This window comes from Musca autumnalis, unplaced genomic scaffold, assembly GCF_047663935.1.
Source record: "Musca autumnalis isolate F117 unplaced genomic scaffold, ASM4766393v1 scaffold_3, whole genome shotgun sequence".
In the NCBI taxonomy this organism is placed as follows: Eukaryota; Metazoa; Arthropoda; class Insecta; order Diptera; family Muscidae; genus Musca; species Musca autumnalis.
In genome coordinates this window covers 185,185,193-185,190,571 of record NW_027411866.1, presented here as the reverse complement: position 1 = coordinate 185,190,571, position 5,379 = coordinate 185,185,193, and the positions used below count along the sequence as shown (strand labels likewise).

At 33.5% G+C, this 5,379-nt stretch overlaps 1 long non-coding RNA gene across 1 annotated transcript; it reads right to left on the bottom strand.

The window, feature by feature from the left end:
• Positions 1-779: 779 nt before the first annotated feature.
• LOC141398584 (uncharacterized) lies at positions 780-3,949 on the bottom strand. Its single transcript, XR_012411667.1, has 4 exons — positions 3,832-3,949; positions 3,656-3,763; positions 1,035-1,264; positions 780-972 (listed from the first exon to the last, which is right to left on the bottom strand). It is a non-coding gene; the product is annotated as an uncharacterized lncRNA (long non-coding RNA).
• Between the last annotated feature and the right edge of the window lie 1,430 nt (positions 3,950-5,379).

The window sequence follows — 5,379 nt, the reverse complement described above, 5'->3', positions numbered from 1 at the left end:
AACGTTTGCATTTTTTATTTCAGGTTGCATCATTTTCAGTGACAGTCACTGTACATACACCTGTGTAGCTTTTAAAAACACAGTGAAATTTGAAAATTACAAATCTTTTGAACAATGCAATGATATATGTTCATTCATACGACATCTTGTTGTAAATTTGTGCCCACAACAGACGACATAAAACTCTTCTTTTGGATGTTTACATTTAAAATGTTGTTTTAATATAGTAAATGTATCAAGTCTTTCCTTACATACTACACACTTCAATTTTGGCTTCCATTTTGACAACATTTAACATGAAAACGTTTATTTTTATGTGATTTTTTAAAATGTTCCTTGAGTTGTGTAAAACTGGAATATTCTTCTTTACATTCAACGCATTGTAGTTTGGGTAGCCATTGGGCTATTAGGTCATCAGCATCTTCGGCTCATCTTTGTTTAGATTTGATAAAATTTAAAAATATTTGATTTTTTTGGCGGGAGATTTGTATGTTTTCTTTTTCAACATAACGACGTTTGGTTTTTAAGAGTTTACCTTTTGGTTTATAAACATATTTATTACTTGGGACATAATCTTCATCATCAGTTGTATTTTTCCGTTTGTATTTCTTTGGGGATTTGGTGTTTGTAGTAGCATTTGCCTTGCTGGAGTGTCCACATTCACTTCCTAATATTGGACGGTTTTCCAATTCTTCAAGTAAGGAAGATGGAATATCATAATCTTCTTCACTGTCGCTAAAATAATCTTTAATAGGGGTAATCTTTATTTTAATCTTTACCCTCTTCACCATCATTTGAAATTTCATATTTCACTACAATTCTGTTTTCTTTATCCTCCATAAGTTGTAATTTCCCATTGAGAGAAGATGCCTTCTCCAAAACGAACCCTTGAAATCTATAAAATTTCAAAATATAATTCCAACATTCACAACACACTATCTTATGATCGTTGCCATTTTTTTTATCTATAAACTAAAGAAATTTTATTAATTAATCAATATTTATTTTTTAAAGTTTAGTCTATAAAATCTTACCCTTGAGCTAAAGAAATTTATTGCGATAATACAGGCATGGGTTAGAAAACCATTTATATCGTATGATTCAACAACATAATCCGAATGCTCCTTACAAAACCGGCATATATTGTGGCCCATAGTTTTGACCATTTCCTTTTCCGACACAATTTCTTGATAGTTATAAAACTCGAAAATATTTTTCCAACATCCACAACACATTCTTTTGAGACCATTGCAGTTCCCTAGATCTAAAAACTAAGAAAAAAATTGTTTAGCTAGTAGTCTTTTGGTTTCATAAATAACAAAGCTTACTCTTGAACTGAAGAAATTTGCTGTGATTTTATACACATAGCCCAGAAAGTCTGCGTTCACCTTACTACATTTCAAAAACGATGCTAAAACTTTAATAAATAGGTAAATGAGATCAGTTTTTCTTTCATAAATATGTTATTGGCACTCTTTACTACCAGAATAAAAAGAAAAATTCCTGAAAATATATTATTATTACGAAGATAACGGTAAAAAAGTGTTGCAACTGTTAAATTAGAGCCCCAAAAACTCTGCGTTCACTTTGTATGTTGCAATAATACCGTTAATTTTTTTGATTTTTTTTTGCAGTTTTCTCCCATTTTTAATCAATATTAAGTCTGTCTGGTTACTTTCCCAGCAAAAAATGTCCAGCAAGAACTTTCTCAGAGAGTAAGGGGTTTTTATTCTCTTTTGCTAGAAAATTGTAAAAAGTAAACAGACACCTTCCCAGCAAAAACCAGCAAGCAATCAGCTGACTTGCCAAAACAGAACAATTTGTCCGCCAACAAAGGAAGCAAACACGTTGTATTTTATTAAAAATAAAAAAGAAAATTAAACAAAAAAGTATTTTTCCACTTTACAAATTTGTTCTCCACAATTAGACTATGTTATTTCCACAATAAAATTGTTTTTAATGTTCACAAACATAAATCAACAAAAAACTAAAAACGGCTGATTGATTGTTTTCAGGAAGAAGAAGAGCTTGCAAGTGCTTGCTAGAAGAAATTTGTCCAGCAAGAATTTGCAAGCTCTCAGTGAAAGAACTGTCAAAATGTCTCTCTCGAATCGCTCTCTTTTGCTGGTTTTTTGTGTTAACAGACGACTTCCAGCAACAATTGGTACAAATTGTTACAAATTTTAGGGTAACCAGACACAGCTATTGTCACAACTGGTCATTCTGTGAGGTCGTTTACACACTTAACCTAAAAAAGTAAAATATTTCAAGAATGGAAAACAAGGACAAAGAAATTGGCATCGATAAAAGGAAAATTCTAGGTAAATAATGGAAAAAGCTATCGAAATATTGGCGAAACTGTAGGTAGAACATATTAGTCTATACATAGAGTGATAATTAACTATAAAAAAATCGGAATTTTGAAGTCAATGCCCAGATCTGGACGGTCAAAGCTCAGTTTTGGACGGTCAAAAATATAATCAGAACGGGAGGAGCGTAACATAACTAATATAGTTAAAACAAACAGTCCGATAATTACTTAAAAAATTGTTGAAAATGTGAAAATGGCATCCAAAAAAAGTATTTGTGCACAAACCGCTTGAAAAATACTGCATAAAGCTGGATATCATGGTATAGTCGCACGGCGAAAGCCGTACATATCACTAGTGAACAGGAAGAAGCATATTGAATTTGCTAATGAATACATAAACAAGCCTCCAAGTATTCCGGAATCAAGTCATATTTTCGGCCGAAAGCATGTTCTATATGTTTGCAATGAAAGGACTTCAAACTGTTTGGAGAAAGCTCGAACAGCGCTTGAAAAAACAAAATCTTGTTTTACACTGTAAAAACTGGCGAGGGTGTGCTGTTTTGGTTTGGGGTGTGTAGCAGCTTCTGGAGTGGGCCAACTTGTATTTATTGAATCGACAATGGACAAGTATGGTTACCTAAACATCATGAAGCGCAATTTGAACCAAAATGCAGAAGAACTGCCAAATTTTGGTTGCAACAACATAACGTTTCAAAGCATACTGCTGAGACTGTAAGGTTTTGGCTCCTATATAATGCCCAGATCTGGGTTTTGACGTAAAAATTCTGGTTTGTTTATAGTTAATTATCACTCTATGTTGGACTAATATGTTCTACCTACAGTTTCGCCAATATTTCGATAGCTTTTTCCATAATTTATCTAGAATTTTCCTTTTATCGATGCCAATTTCTTTGCCCTTGTTTTCCATTCTTGAAATAACTTAGTTTTTTAAGTTAAGTATTCAAGCGACCTCACAGAATGACCAGTTGTGACAAAATTGATTAAAAATGGGAGAAAACTTCAAAAAAATTAACGGTATTATTGCAACATACAAAGTGAACGCAGACTTTTTGGGGCTCTAATTTAGCAGTTGTAACACTTTTTTACCGTTATCTTCGTAATAATAATATATTTTCAGGAATTTTTCTTTTTATTCTGGTAGTAAAGAGTGCCAATAACATATTTATGAAAGAAAAACTGATCTCATTTACCTATTTATTAAAGTTTTAGCATCATTTTTGAAAAGTAGTAAGGTGAACGCAGACTTTCTGGGCTATGTGTATGCCTCGGTAGGAAAGCCATTTTTATCGTATATTTCAATAAATCTATCCAAATTCTCCTCACCACATAAACGGCAAATATTCGGTTCAGTCATATTAATATTTATGCGTTTTGTTTCTTCAATAAATGTGAATTCCAACAAGCTTTGTCAACGACTTTGGATGCGTCAGTCTTAAAATTGGAGTGGATAAATTATTTATTATGAACATTATTGTTTATTTAAAGGATATAAAGTTCACCAGAATAAAGAGTTGATGTCCGTAAATTGTAGTTTGCCAATAATTTTTTTACTTTTTGTTTTTTATCTCCTTCGATCTCATATGTTTATATTTTTTATAAATAAATTTTGAATTCCAACGAATTAATGTAACTGCGACACTATCAATAGCTGTTGTTTTCTTGTCACAACAGAGTTATTGAACTGCGTATCGTCTATAGTTAAGTGACAAACGAACATGGTACAATAATCAAGGTAGATGCATCCCCCAAAATGACTTTCGTTATTCCCGGTCCACATTAGGGTGATTTCAATGAAAAAATTCATGATATTACGCATTCTTAGTGGGAAACTCCATCTAAGAACCGCAAATTTCGTGAAATTATTTCATTGAATTTAATCTAGTGCGGACCGGGACTTAGATCGAATCCCATAGTCCCGGCCAACACTAGAATGATAAAATTTCATGAAATTGTACGTTCTTATGCTTGGTTTACATTTACGAAATCGACTTGATTTCAACTGCCAATTCCTTTGTGCATACGTCAAATGAAAACTCATCTAAAATCCATTGGATTTTATTTGACGTTAAAACAAGTGCTTGGTCACACTAAGGAGTTTCTTGAAACGAAAAATAGGAAGAGGCAGCTTCGCAAGCATAGAAAACCGGTTTCACTACCTTATACCCCTCGCCTAGTCGAAGGTCACACTAGCGCTATTTCAACATGGCGACTTCGAGTTTATAGGCGAGGGGTATGAGGTAGTGAAACCACTGTACATGGTTTTCTGTGTTTGCGATATTGCCTCGTCCTATTATTCGCTTTATGAAACTCCAAAGTGTGACCAAGGACCTATAGTCGCCATGTTGAAACAGCTCTAGTATGACCTACAACCAATGGAATTGACTGGATCGATTGGATTTCGTATAGGGATACGCAAAATCGATTTCGGTTAATCGATTAATCGATTATTAACCGTAAAATTTCCAAAAGTCGTAGTCGACTATTGACTGCGCGAAAACCGGATAATCGATTATTCTTAGTCGACTTTCGGAAGACGGAGTCGACTATTATTCGTAGTCAACCATTAGTCGTAGTTTATTATTATTCGCAGTCGGCTATTAATCGTGGCCGACTATTAGTCGTAGTTGACTATTGGGTGTGCTAAAACCGCGTAATCGACGGTACTTTTTTATACATATAACCATCACAGATCGCATCAACGAAAATGGTAGATTATATTCGATTATAATCGATTTTCGGTGGTAAACGATTAATCGAAAGTCGACTTTTAGAACACTCCCAAATAACCGACTAACCGAAAATCGAGTTTTAAGTTTTTCACAAAAACCGAATGACCGAAAAACCGATTATAGCATTTCACTGCGTATCCCTAATTTCGTAAATGTGCACCAAGCATAAAGTAATTTAATGAAAATCGCCGAGTTCCCGATCACGATATCAGATTAGCCAAACTTGTCAATTAGAAAATAAGTGAATGATATTTTTTCACTGTCATAAGTTTGGGAAGAACTTTTGCTATTTTTGGAACACTTTTCCAACAAGAATAT